Genomic DNA, 15,695 nt, shown 5'->3' on the forward strand with positions numbered 1-15,695 from the left:
TAAAAATCTTATTTTTCTTCTCCATAAAAGATCATTCCCCAGTTTCCTGGCTATTATTTGGTACATCTGCTGCACAAAGGAAGTTGCAGGGCATGCTGGGTTTTCTTTTTTTTCTTCTTTACTTTCCCCTCAGACATAAGTAATGCAGCCTGACTGTCTAAAGCCTCTTCCCCAACCCCGTTTTCCCCTCCCGCGCCTCTGTTCCTCTCTGATTGACCAATATTTCTCATGCTGAAACAATGTACTTTCTACTGCAGAACTGGGTGGGAGTGTCTGAAGACTGGGAGGGGAGGCGGGCAATGGTACACAGATGGAGTAAGGGAGGAAGTGATGTAAGGATTGGCTTCAAGATAAACAGAGTCATAATGGAAAATCCTAAGGAGCATTTTCTCTTTTTTTTTTTTTTTTACTATAAAACAATCACAAAAATCAAAATGTGGACAGTGCAATACATATGTTATGTAAGTTGAGCAAGTATTTATCTACTTATATGTGTGTTGTTGTTTTTCGGAGATAGTATGGCTGACAGCTCCTCTTTAATCAGGACAAGGGTGATACTAAGATCTAAGAAAATACTGGCACCTTTGGGCCCCAAGGGGGAGAGGTGGGAGTTAGCATACAACTTGCATAAATTCATAATTATTAACATCTCGTTGACCTCCATTTTGTTATCCACATACAGATTTGTAAATGTCTAAAATAACTCAAATCATGTAAACAAGATGCTGGGTACACACGTTACGGTTTTTCCTGCGATTTTGCCCCCCTATCATTTTTTCGACACCATTCCACACTCTATTTCATGCTCGATTCTCCTATCTACATTCGTTTTTCTTATCTTTTTCCATTAACCGCTATGAGAAATCGAGTGTGGAAACGATCAGGAGCAATTTCGGACATGACGGATTTTATCTATCTGATCCATCTATCGCACGAAAAAACGTAATGTGTGTTCCCAGCATGACACTCTAAACATGGCCCCAGAAAAATAAATGACAGGTGATAAATAAGCACAAAACCCAGGTCTGATAAAGAGACAAAAGGGCTTAGACCCCCACCGACCCAGTCACTGAATCACCTCGTCAGTCAAATCCAACTTAACATATCCAATCAATGCCCTGATTTGAAATAAGTGAGACCTGTTACAGACCCAGAAGAGAGAAACATTTCTATAATACCACACTGAACTGAAGTTTTATTCAGCCATCCCAATGACAAACCCGCTTTCATTGACTCCTGACCCTGTCTTTCAACGTAAGCCAATAGGAATTGCTTACATTGGAAGACAGGGCCAGGAGCCATTGACCGTCTCACAGGGCTCTGCTGTCATAGAGACAGGCGGCTCTGCCGTCATAGAGACAGGCAGAGCCAGTGAACTGCGGTGAGAGACAGCGGGAATTAAGTGTCGAGATCGGCGGGAGCGATGGACATGGCGAATGCTCGCAGCGGCGGTGAAATGGCCAGTGAAAAATACAAACTACAGAGAGTCATAACTGATACAGAGAGGATCATCGGGTCTCCTCTTCCACCACTTGATCTCCTCCGCTCCGCTAGGATGATGAAGAGGGCCACTGTGATCTCCCATGACCCCTCCCACCCAGGCGGACGCTACTTCAAGCTCCTCCCATTGGGCCGCCGCTACAGGACTATACCATGCAAAACCTCCAGACGGAAGAACACCTTCTTCCCCCAAGCGGTTCGGCTGCTGAACTCCAACCTCCCCCCGTCAGGCCCGCCTTCTGGCATGCCCTAGAGGGGCCTTCCAGCCAGTTCTCACCGCTGCCCACCCTGGTTCTCACTGCCCTGGGCAGTATGGGGGCCACCATCATCATCATTATTACTACTATTATTGTCATTACTACTATTAGTATTGACTGTTCCTGCACGACAGAAAGAACACTAACTGATGACCGGGGTCTGTTACTAACGAGGGTCAGGTGTTGTACGTCTTGTCTTCCTATACTATGCCTATGGCATGTGTACCACAAATAATTCCGAGTACAGCTCTGCTGTACTTGGCGAAATAAAACTGATTCTGATTCTGAAATCTATGCCCTGCCAGCCTGGCTGTCTTGCTGAACCTCTGACTCTACTACTTGTATCCATAGCCCCTGAACAAGCATGCACCAGATCAGATGTTTCTTACCTTATTGTCAGATCTGCAAGATTAGCTGCATGCTTGTTTCTGTTGTGATTCAGACACTGCTGCAGCCCAGTACATCAGCAGTATAACAATGAAAAATAGAGGCGCTCAGGCTCTACAGAGGCGCTCAGGCTCTATGCTGACCCACATTTGTGTTCTCCTATCTCTATTGCCTGATGAAGCGGGAGTCTTGCCCGTGAAACGCGTTGCACTGTATTTGGAGACAAATTGTTTTGTGAATAAATATTTCCTGCAATAATTACGGCTGGATTTGGCCTGGTCATTTACCGAGGGGAGCGGCTCCACCCACCCCCTCTTTTTAGACGGTTTTTAACCCATTTTATTCTGATTTGGCGCCTCTATTTTTCATTGTTATACATATCTTGTCCACCCTTGGTGGAGGGGTGTATCCCCAATTTTTCCTGTCTATAGAGAGCGACTTTTTAAACCTGAGTGGGGTCAGGTAATAATTCTCCCCACCCGTCTTTACAGTGGTCGCCTGCGTGGTGACCCACACTTGTGAGTATAATCTCATTCAAATACATTTGCCACATTGTTGAACATACTACACTAGATTTGGCTCTCGGTTCTTTTTCCTATCTTTCAGTACATCAGCCAGGCAACTGGTATTCTTGTCACTTCAGTTGTCCTTTAATAACTTAGCCACATACATCGAATGACAGGCTACTAGAAGTAAAAAAATCCAATCAAACAATATTAATAACAAAACCTGCTCTCCTATTGTCCAAATGAAACAAACCGTTCCTTAAAACCCTTCAAACATTGCCTAACTACGGTATAAAGCAACTTTTTACAGAAACTGCCCCATTTAACTTTCTAAAAATGGAAATAACCGCTACAGTAAACATTTATACAAACTAGCAAACAACATCTGACCCTGAGCTAAGTCCAAAACCTAAAAAACAAAACAAAATTGCATCCATGTGATCACCAGGTGGGTTGGGAGCATCAGAATTACAAGATGAGCACCAAACTGCTCACATAGCTGAATAATCAGCCCATGTTACTGTATATCAGACACTGACTGCTAAAGATAAGATATATTTTCCAAATTAAATCCCAGAGAAATGCTGGCCATTTTAATCTCTCCTCTTCTGCATCCACCACCAAGGATCTGAAAAAATACGAAGAAGTGAAGCTGTTCACTGGACAACAAATCAGCTATGTTTTGCTTTCCCAGGATGTACAGTAGTTTCAAGTAGAATATTAAAGCAAACCTGAATTTAAGGTAAATTAATCAGATAAACAATCTATATATATAATAGGCTAAGTGCCTCAACCTTCAAGCAAGAAGAAGTAGCGCCCTGCCCCAAGGGCCCGTCCAAGCAAGAAGAAGGGGCCAGTTCAAGCAAGAAGAAAAAGTAGCGCCCTGCCCCCAGGGGTGGCCCTACACTTGCCGCCGAGCTGGAGGGGGTAGCAGGCAGGAAGGGGGTATTGGGTGCAGCGGCAGGGAGGGGGCTCAGGGCCCCCCTCCCTCACCTGGGTCCCCCATTTGCGCTCCTCCTCTAGCTTAAGTTCAGCAGCAGCCTCGCTATTAGTAAGAGGCAGTGGGCGGGGATGACTCACTGCTTCCACGTTCCAGCGTGCGTTCCAGTGTCGTCACTTCCTGCAATGCCGGCCACTTACAATACAGGAAGAGGTGAGTCATCCTCGCCCGCTGCCTCTTACTAATAGCGGCGGCGGCTGCTGCTGAACTTAAGCTGGAGGGGGAGCACAGATGGGGACCCAGGTGAGGGAGTCTGACCCCCCTCCCCACCGCTGTGCCCAATACCCTCTTCCTGGCCGGTACCCTCTTATGCAGCGTATGCTACATCGCGGGTCCGCTAGTTATATCTATAGTCCTACTCCTAAATAGGACTTTCCTGGAGACCTTTAGTCTTGTTTTGTATTTAAAAGTTGAAATCTCCTTTTAAATCGATGATTGTCTCAGCTGCCAGGTTTTTAGGGCTGGTTCACACGAGTGTTGAACCTGCAATAAACGATGGAAGCGGTGCTCATGGCTCAAGCGCTGCTCATTCAAATTGATGGCCAATGTTTTTTAAACGTCAACACTAGCTTTTACCATTGCTTCCACAGATGCCACACTCAATTCCGTCATTTCTTTTTGTCCTTGGTGCTACATGTAGCCTCCAGGGTCAGCTAAGTGCAAAATTTCTGTGGCTTTTAAGGTCAAAACATGACACATTGCCAAATGATGGAAAGCCACCACCTCAGGTTGCCAAAACGGCATTTGAGTGAGATGCCACACAGCTGGTTCAGACACTCGCCTGAACCAGCCCTTAATGTTATTCAAGTCCTACACAGACAAATTAATTAAGTAAACTATTGAGCTATCTGTTCCCTGCACTCAGAAATGTTCCTTAGCTACGCAGTTTTACCAGCTCTAATTGGTTATTTGTGAGAGTGCAGAGAAACTGAAAGTTACAGCTCTGGATTCTTAACCCTTACAGGGAGAAAAAGAAAAAAGAAATACAGCTTCGATGTAAGAAGGTAGGAATTACCTACTTAGATAGCTGTGGTTATCGCACCTGTCATTTCAGTTCCTCTATAAACTGTAACAGTAAAATAAGGAATGCTTTATAAACTTCAAAATCTATTTAGAATAGAAGAATAACAACTAAGGCTATACTAGCCTCTTTATTAAAATATTTCTACCGTTGTAAAAAAATAATTATCCCTTATCAATTCTAATACTAGGACAGGAAAAATTAAAATAAATACCTCATGATTTTGTTGCCCCCTTTAAGCGTTCTAAAGACTCGTCCCACCTCTTGGCACAATACTTCCCTCTAAAACATGCAGTAAACTCCATAGACTCAAATGCATCACTATATAACTGGCATATTGATTTCTCCCAATTTTAGGAAGCATCTTGAAATGAGGAGCAGAAGATCCCTTACCATGGACCTTACAAAGGGCCGCTGTACTAATGATAAGGACTAGAATGTCTTCTACACATGTATGCCCTTATGCTGGGCATACACGGCAGGAAGGGAGGCTTATCAATCGTGCCTGATGGCTCGATTGACAATATTCGACGTGTCCGATACCCCGCCGGATCGATACTGTGCTCGATACCGGCGGGGAGAACAATGCCCAGAAACAAGCGGCTCATTAGCCGCTGCAGCGGGGACAAGCGGCAATCGATCCGCGCGCACACGCGGACGAGCGGGAATGGCGCATAATTGAATAGAGAAATGTGCCGTGTATGCCCGGCATTAGAAGGAGGCAAGGGTAATACAATGAGAGGGCTTATGGTGCTATCTGATCATTTCCTTAATAAGGTGATGACTAAAAGGCCAACCTCACTTAGGTAAATAGGTTACAGTAGTATTTATCAGACACCTTACTTATTTACTATTACAAGGTACATTGTACTAATTGAACCATACTTGAAATGTTTTATTTTCTTCTTCTTAATATTACTACTAGTGTTCATGGTTATCTTCAGGACCTAGTCTGGATTTGCCACTTCTTCTGGTTGCAAGAAGTCATTTATATTTTATTTGAAGTATCATGTCAGCTTGCAGGTGCGGTTCTAGGTTGTTTTTAGTCTTCAATGTTAATTGAAGAGTTATTGGCTAGAGATGTGTGCGCCGTTGTAGTACAAGAAGGAAGACATCAGATCATGCGTATAAAGACAAAAGCACCTTCCGTCCGTTGCTGTTTCGTGTTTATTGACAGTGGATCACGTCCAAAGCAGGAAATACTTCACATCATGGTCAAGATGGTGTACTGGCTTGTGTGGCAGTCGTGGTGGAGGAGGTGGGTGGCGGGTAGTAACGGAGTACAAGCGATGGCCGTTTCGTGTCAAACTGACACTTGGTCATGCTGCGTTTTACATCAACGCCATGTGACCAAGTGTCAGTTTGACAAGAAACGGCCGAAATGGCCCCCACCCACCTCCTTCACCACAGATGTCACACAGGCCAGTACACCATTTTGACCATGATTTCCTGTTTGGATGTGATCCACTGTCAATAAACACGAAACAGCAATGGACGGAAGGTGCACGTGCTTTTGTCTTTATACACACAAATAAGAAGTGCATTTCTTCCAGAGTAAAATGAGCCATAAATGACATTTATCCTATGTTGCTGTCACTTACAGTAGGTAGTAGAAATCTGACAGAACCGACAGGTTTTGGACTAGCCTATCTCCTCATGGGGGATTCTCAGGGTTTTGTTTAGTTTCAAATGCACTTAGTGAATGGCAGTTGCTCTGTCTAACTGCCAAAGAAGTGCACAGTAAACAGAGAGGCTAGCCAACATCTTTGTATAAATCCTTTTCAGGGAATGTCCTTATAAAAAAGAAATGCTTTCCCGAGAATCCCCCATGAAGAGATGGACTAGTTTAAAACTTGACGGTTCTGTCAGGATTCTATGACCTACTGTTAGTGAGAGCAACATGGGAGAAAAGTAATTTATGGCTCATTTTACTCTGGAAGAATCGTAGTTTTTATTTGTATATATTTACATGCATTTTAAATTTTAAATTTTTTCGCAATAGTGTTCCTTTAAGGTTGGTCGATAATGACCTTCATCTTAGTCATGCAGCCCCTCTTACCCCACAAGCTATTGGGGCCGTTGGATTGTGAGCCCCTGTGAAGGATGGCTGGTGACATGAGTTGTGACACCGGATGATGTTGGCACTATATACTGTAAATGCATGACAATACATGTCAAAGCCAATATCCAGTCCAGGTAACATGCTGCCTTCTGTCTGGCTCTGGCATTCCTCTAACAATCAGCAATAATTTGTTATCAATAGAGGTGAGTAGCATCATGAACAGCTCCATTACACTAATTAACTGTTTTAATTGTTACTTTAGTTGATATTACACATAGCACTTTGGAAATAATTACAGGCTTATTTCTGCTTGGCAGATTAAATGGACATTAGGCCATTAAGTCTTTGTGTGTTGAAGGTTGTTATGCTGAGTCTCACTCACGGTAATAACAGGGGAGAAACTGAGCTAACGCCGCACTGAAAACACAATGATCTACTGCTGGGCATCTCATTAGGGGAAATGCACATAATATATATATTTTTATATGTATTCTTAAAGTCGCAGTTCAGTCCTGTAATTTTAATGCATATTGTGTGGAATATATTATTAAAGAGAACCTGTACTGAGTAAAAATATTTAAAATAAACACATGAGGTAACTTCAAATGAACATTACATAGTTACCTTGCCATAAGTTCCTTTCAGAAGCTCACCATTTTCTTCTGACAATAATCCTTTCCAGTTCTGACAATATTTTGTCAGATCTGAAATATATCAGTTGCTGTCAATAAAATATCAGTTGCTGTCAATAAAATATCAGTGGCTGTCAGTTATAGCTGAGAGGAAAACTGATGTACCAGGTAATGTCCATGTTTCCCTATGGCTCAAGTGGGCGAAGTTACAGTTTAACAGTGTGCTGACCAGAAAGCTGTTATGGGTAATGGCCATTTTCAAAATGGAGGACGGAAAATTCCCTTGATCACAGTGAACAAACAGGACGCGGGAGAGGAGAAAGAGATTAAGGAGTAGACTACAAGGGAGGTAAGTATGACTTGTGTATGCTTATTTTGACTTTTAATTTTCAGTTCAGGTTTTCTTTAAGTTTTATGCATTGCACATATACCATTATTAGAAAGGTCACAATGACAGGCTGATAGGCCGTTCAGGCCGGATGGACAAGGCTTACCTCATGTATACGTTGCCAATGCAGCTATATGCGTTTTTGTCCAACACTGTAGCTAGGGAGCAGGGTATGGAAGTAGCAGCGGGTTCCCAGTGGCGTATAGAGGGTGTAGCGCAGGGACCCCGGGTCTAAGCATGCAGGGGTGGTGAGAACCAGTCCCCCTGCAGCCGCAGTGTCTGGGGCCCGGGAGCCACTATGCAGAGTATAGCACACAGCTGGAAGATGTGCACTGCCGCCATCTCACCTGCTCCCTAAAGTCCAGCTATGTCAGACTTCCTGTCACCGCATAGCTTTCCCCCTAGTGCTGTCATCGCTTCCTGCACTCGCCTAATCACGTGATAAAGGAAAAGGCAGTAGGGGAGAGCTGAGCGGTGACAGGATGTTGGATATCGGTGGACTCTGCGGTGGAGCAGGTAAGATAACAGCACATCTTCCAGCTGCGCTGTACTTTGGATGGCTAACCATACTGGGAGCAACTATTCCAGGCTACCTATACTGCGGGCAACTATTCCAGGCTACCTATACTGGGGCAACTATTCCAGGCTACCTATACTGCGGGCAACTATTCCAGGCTACCTATACTGCTGGCAACTATTCCAGGCTACCTATACTGGGGGTAATTATCCCAGGCTACCTATACTGGGGCAATTATTCCAGGCTACCTATACTGGGGGCAACTATCCCAGGCTACCTATACTGGGGCAATTATTCCAGGCTACCTATACTGGGAGCAACTATTCCGGGCTACCTATACTGGGGGTAATTATCCCAGGCTACCTATACTGGGGCAATTATTCCAGGCTACCTATACTAGGGGCAACTATTGCAGGTTATCTATACTGGGGCACCTATACCTGGCATTACCCACCGTGGCGTGCTTAGCATGCCACACTCAATCCTTCCCTTTTTTTGGCGGGAAGGGGGGGGGGCATTTAATATCCAGCACAGGGTGTCAATTGCCCTAGGTACGCCACTGGCGGTTACAAGTCTCATAAGGGCTGGTTCCAGTATCAGGATTTTGGTGCTAATGCTCCACTGGGCAGTGTGAGCGGTATGTGTAAAACCATCCATGACCTGGTGGATAGGACCCAAAGACTCTGGAGCCAGTGCTTTCTGTCAACTGACTGCCACAGCAGAGAGGCTAATTTGAAAGCACAGGATGTTAACAATATGTCTGCTTCCATGAAAGCATGAAGTAGATACACTGCAGATTTATTGCAGGATTTGTATCAGCTGTAACAAAGAAATGTTTTTCTTTAAAGTTTATTATGCTTTTGCATATCTTTTAGAGCAGAGAGGAAGTTCTGAGTTCAGGTCTGCTTTAAAGAAATTATTATTCCACTTGGTGGATTTTTTTTAATAGATATAACTGATGGATGTGTGTGGATCAATGAAATACAATTTTTCTTTCAGTCTGAATTATCTTATAGAAAGTGTGCTCTTTCTCTGAAAATTTTACACTTAAAAGGCTTGATTCACAAAGGAGTGCTACCAAGTCTTTAGACGTGTTAACCAGGGTGCTAAGTAGGTTAGCACCGGATTTCTCAATCAGATCGCGCGCAAAGTTTTGCGCGCAAAGTGTTGCGCGCAAAGTCCTATGCGCACGCTAAGTCCCATAGGCTTTAATGGGCACTTCGCGCATAAAGTTTTGCGCGCGAAAAGCTGGTTTAGACGTGCTAAGGGGGTTTTCACAGGCGTGCTAACAGTTAGCACCGCTTTGTGAATCAAGCCCAAAGTGGTATGAAACTCAGCATTTCCTCTTTGCGCTAAAAGGTTATTTACATAATAAAATCTACTGTCACAAAAAAAATGTAGCAAAACAGCAATCAAACAGTTAAACACAGCACTTTGTTCTTCAGTGGAAAACTCCTTGCTTCAGTGGGCAGCTTTTGGCCGCATCAGAAGAGGTGATAACATTATCTTTTGTTTACATTCCTTTGTCAGATACATTTAGTAAACATTAGCAAACTGCCGAAACTGAGCTCTCTCTGCTTCTAGTATGTGTGCAATTGAGAAGTGATCACTAGATAGATTTTCATATATAAATAGAGCAGCTATGGAATGGAGAACAAATTGATGGATGGAGGCCTCACCTGGATACCATGGCAAGCCAATACCCTAAAGATCTCGGACCTAGCAGCCGCACTTGTTGCTAATACCCTTAGGCTACTTGCACACCAAGACGTTGCGTTAGGTGCCACGTTAAGGTCGCATAACGTGCACCTAACACAACGTATGGTGCTGCAAGAGCCGATGGTAGAGTGAGCCGCGTTAGGCGGCTCTATTCCGATAAAGTCTCCCAGAGTGGTGCTGATTGGCCGGCGGGACCACGTGACGCGGAGCGAGACACTCCGCATCACGTGGTCCCGCCGGCCAATCAGCGGCCGCCAGTGCAGTGAATATTAAGTAGCCATGTGTGCGGCTACTGTAGCTGGCTCTCCCCGCCTCCTCTCCGCCCCCTACTGCGCATGTGCAAACAGTCTAACGCGGCTATAGCCGCTCTAACGCCGTAGCATGCTGCACTTTCCGGGCAACGTGCAGCGTTACATGTAACGCAACGTGGGCTGTGTGAATAGCCCACTTGAGTTACATTGCTGTGCGTTGGGGGAGCGTTACAGGCGCACTAACGTGTGCCTGTAACGTCCCTGTGTGTAAGCAGCCTTAAGGTCTTCTCGAAGTATGAACCCTTAACAAATATGTCACCCTGTCCATCGCCTCTCTTTCCCGTCCTTGGCAATCCAGCTTTCCCCCTGGGAACTCAATCCAGAAGTTACCCTTCTTGGCATGCAGTTCAGCCTCTAAGGGCCCATCACTTCCTACTAGATGGGGAATGGATTCCCCTTGTTCCCTTGACAATCTGACCATTGGAGCTGGATTCAGTTTTGGCATTTTCTACCGCAGCAAGGTAGCAAGGAAACCCTTACAGTGTTCCCCAACCCTGTCCTCAAGGCCCACCAACAGTGCATGTTTTGTGGAAATCCACACAGGTAGGTAATCAGCTCTGCTGAGACACTAATTACCTCACCTGTGTATGTTTGTGTTTTCTGCAAAACATGTACTGTTGGTGGGCCCTGAGGACAGGGTTGGGGAACTCTTCCTTAGTAGGCCTCTCACGCCATTTGAGCAGACATGCATGGGGACTGGGCCAATCAGAGGTATAGAGGTGAGCGTAATGACTTAATTACGATTTCGCGAAATTTCGCGTTATTAGTGTAAGTACGATTATGGCCGTAAGTACATAATCGTAATGAAGAAGGATTTCGCGAAATTCCGTGTAAGCGTAATTTTCGCGTAGCTTTCGCATTACAGTGGGTATCGTGAAATTACGTTTGCCTTGCATGCAACCGTTTGTAAGCGCAGTTACATAACGTAATTTCGCGATAGTTCATATTACTCTCATTGATCACAGTGTAATTATTGCGAAAAAGCTTGCTCTATGCGTAGAAACATTCTTGTCAATACACCCTTGAACTGCGCATGCTTAGTTTTTACATTATTTAACGCGAAAAAGCGTTCATATGCGAAAATTTGTTAGCGTTCGTCTGACTACTTCTGATTCGCTTCTGATTGGCTAATGCATTAATGCTAATGCTAACAAGTAATTACGAAATTTGCGAAATTACGAAGAAATGCGAAATTACGTTATGGTTTAACGTGAAATTACGGTATAGTTGTACGTGAAATTACATTATGAACGAAACGCGAAATTACGCGTTAAAAATTACGCTTACGGTATTATCAATTACGATTTTAATGGCAATTACGCTACCATAATTTCGCGCCGTAATAGCAAATTTCGCATGTGTAATTATAGTAACGCGAAATTTCGAAAATTTCGGCTCAACCCTAGGTATGATATCCATAACATACTCCTTGCTGAATGATACTGATGACCCCTCTGTCATCCTTAAGGCAAAATGGGAGCATGACTTGAATGTCTCCCTTAGCGCTCATGAGTGGAGGAAAATCCTGATCTTTGTACACAAGTCATCTATATCTTCCAGAAGTCAAGAAGCAGCGTATAACATTTTTACCCGATGGTATCATACACCCTCTAGGCTCCATGAGATGTACCCAACTTCATCCCCGTTATGTTGGCGCTGTGGCTTGGAGCCCGGTACCCTGCTGCACATTTTTTGAGCTTGTCCTAGGCTCTCCCAGTTTTGACTAGAGGTCCGCACACAAATGCAGGTTTTGACAGACATCTTGTCTCCAGACTCACCAGCCGTCTTTTTGCTGCACCACAACTCATGGTCCTCCAGAAGGTATAAGAAAACCCTAGGCAAGGCATCTTATTAATGCAGCTAAGGTTCTTACAGCTAGGCGATGGAAATCTCCAGACCCTCCTACTTTACAGAACTGGTTTAAAGAAGTAGATAAGATTCAATGGCTGGAGGACTTGACCTCTACCATACATGAAATGGAAGAACAATTTTGGAAGACTTGGTTTAGTTAGTTCAAGTTCAAGGAGTCTCCACAATATGCCACCCTTACCTCTACGTAATTCGATTCTGCTCAGGGCCAACAAGGTCTAGCTAGACTGTGTGTGGGCCACCAGGATCCTGGCGTTGCGTTTACAGGGTGGATAGCTCCCAGTGTGTCAATAGACCACCTTACTTTGTTTGCTCCTTCTCATGATCTTTCTCTCCTTCCTCTGTCCTTTATTCTTCTTGATATAGTTTTCTTTTCACCCTGGGGACAGTTTTGTTATTCAGTGCTTGCAGAAATTTGATATATGATGGGAGCCCTGATGTATGCTCCCTTAAGGGTGCTGGGCTACCCAAATAATATGGTATGACTATAGATTGACAAACACACCTTTTATTTTTATTTTTTTTGCTCGAGATATTAAAGATTTTAAGACATGTCTATACACAGTCTAACTCAATTTTCCTCTGCTGGGTTCCCTGGGGTGGGTCTTTCATGAGTGTGTTCTTGTTAATGTGTTTTGTGTTACTGCTCAGTTTGACAGCGGTGGTTGATTGTCGACATATATAAATATGATTAACAGTTCTTTAACAGGAATTACTCATTGTATGTGTCCTTTCCTGAACTTTTGTGTCTGTGCTTTTATGGAAATTTACTTATAAATAAAGAATATTTAAAAAAAAATACAGCAGCTATGCAGTAAAATGCAATGGCAGCTTACAGAGCAGATAAACTGTACTTTGGGAATTTGTAATTTGTAGACAGACAATATTACTTGTGCACAAAAGCAAATATGATAACTATATGGGTAATAAAAAGTAGCAAAACACACTTTTATTGAATGTTATGTCAGAGTTTTATTCCACTTTTTTTAGTACAATGGTACACCATAACATTTATAACATTTCTTTTCAATTCAAGAATTTCAATCATTTTTTCAGATTGATTGTAACAATTTAAAAAACCAGACCGATGCATTACACACGTGTTTACCTGCTTTTATTTGTAACTTTACATCCTTTACAAATTATTTTATCTGTTTGAAAAGCAAATAAAGAGATTTGACAACAATTATAGTCCACATATATATGGACTATTGGTTTTAAGAGGGTTTACTGACCAATGAAATGTTTCCCCAGGATATGACCAGTACCAACGGCGTCTACTGTAAATAATTACTTCAAGTCTGCTGTAACCAGTGTTTATTGTACCTCTACCTGTATTGGTCTATATTGGTGATATACCTACACTTGGATAATTAAAGTGTTAACCAAGTGTTGGAAAAAAGTTTCTTTTACCTGGACGGTCAAGGTGAGGATAGCGCGAACAAGGGACGTGCGCGGCCAGGCCATACAGGCACACTGGCCAGTCACCGAAAACAAAACTTAGTGGTGGCAGGGGATCGGAGCATCATTACAGGCCAGTGAGGGCACAGGATGTCTCCGGGGGCTGCTGGAAGCCCCAGGTAAGTGAAACTTTTTTCCCACACTCGGTTAAGGTTCACTTTAGGATAAGATAATCATACTCATTGCAGGCTTTTGTTCTCCTTTGAATAACTCTCTTTAAAACTGATATTTTACACAACCATCAATAATTCCCAGCTTTAAACTGAAAGTTCATAACGTCAGTACAGATGCATTTGGCAAGGTCTTCAGCAAACACAATTGGCTTTCCTTTGCCCTAGTCCTTTATCATGCTGAGATAACATTTAGCGTACTGAGCAAACAAAAGATTATTTTGTCAAATTAATAACTTTATGTCAGAACAACCACCTCAGTGTGTTTCAGAAAATATCTTATGCTGCAAGAAAACAAGTTGTGTGTATGTCTGTAAATATAGTCCTGGTTCTCAAAAATGGGTCTTCTGCAAGCCCCAGTAGGTCCCCAAAAAAGTTGTTGGATCCCAGCAGTAACCCCCAAGTGTCCTGGGCTTTGTCTGCTGCATTGACTCAGTGTGTTGATGTTGGGAAAAGGGATCAGGAAATCTGGGTACCTGCCGCTAAAGGACTGTTTGGGCACCTCATAAGCACTAATGAAAAATGTCAGCTATTGGCCGTTAAAGGAAAGAAATTTGGGTGCCCGATAAATAACGGGCCCTGGGCCTGTCCAACTGAAATTGTTTTGAGAATAAGTGGTTTGAAAAATATCATTTTGAGAATAATAATCTTGAAAATTATCATTTTTATATGCATTATCTTAGCAATGTATCGCTTTTTGTAATAACATTATTTGCAGCAGAAAAAGGGGGTTTTAGGGTTAGGCACCACCAGGGGAGTCTTAGGATTAAGCACCACCAGTGGGGTCTTGGGGTTAGGCACCACCAGGGGGGTCTTAGGGTCAGCCACCACCAGGGGGGTCTTGCGGTTAGGCACCACCAGGTGGGGTCTTAGAGTTAGGCACCACCAGGGGGATTTTAGGGTTAGGCACCACTAGGTAGGTCCTTAGGGTTAGGCACCACTAGGTGGGGTCTTACAGTTAAAGATGAACAAACAATAAAAAAAATTGTCATAGACAATATTTTCAAATTTTGGCTATACCCTGCACCCTTTTTTTTCCCTGGCACCCTATTTGATGTATGCGGGGTCAAGGGATGGGGGGGGGGGGATTCTCCAATAATGTTACTATCTTCAATGGCAGGAAGAACTTTTTTTTAATCAGCCAAAGGAGTTTATTGAAAAAGATGCAAATCCAACAAATACAGCATATCCAAAAAGTACATCAGAAAATTGACATAATATTCAATTTATATATAAGGTACAATCATATATACAAAACATTGAAAGTGGAAATACCAAACAGGAGTATATATGAGCAGGAAGAACATTAACAAAAAATAAGATTCCCACTTTGAGAAACAAGCACAAGAAGCAAGTTCATAATAAGCTGGCAAATCAATGATGGTAATTAATTGCTGAGTGTGGAGGTTTGTATAGAGTACATGAGTACTGTGACATAGAAGCAAGACTGTCTGTCCTCTGACTTGTGAGCCAGCTCACATTAAATAAAAATGAAATGGACATTGGATCACCAAGGGGTAGAAAGCTACGAGGCAGTGGCGTAGCTAAGGAGCTGCGGGCCCCCCTAGCACTCTATGCATAACAATTGATACGGCGCACCAAAACCTGACAATGGCAACCACAGTGTCAGGGGTGCAAGAAGGGGATGGGGAGCAGTGTGCTAATGATTGCCACTATTCAAAGTATCTATAGAAGTGATTATTATGAGCACAGGACCAATAAAGAGCCAATACTGCAGTTGAGGAAGGGCCCTTAGGGGCCCCTCTGGCCCAAGGGCCCCATGCGGTTGCTACCTTTGCACCCCCTATTGCTACGCCCCTGCTACGAGGACTGAGAATAAAATAATTTTGATCATTTCATGACTCATCTGTTCTATTAATATGCTATGGTGACAA

This window comes from Hyperolius riggenbachi, chromosome 4, assembly GCF_040937935.1.
Source record: "Hyperolius riggenbachi isolate aHypRig1 chromosome 4, aHypRig1.pri, whole genome shotgun sequence".
Taxonomy (NCBI): Eukaryota; Metazoa; Chordata; class Amphibia; order Anura; family Hyperoliidae; genus Hyperolius; species Hyperolius riggenbachi.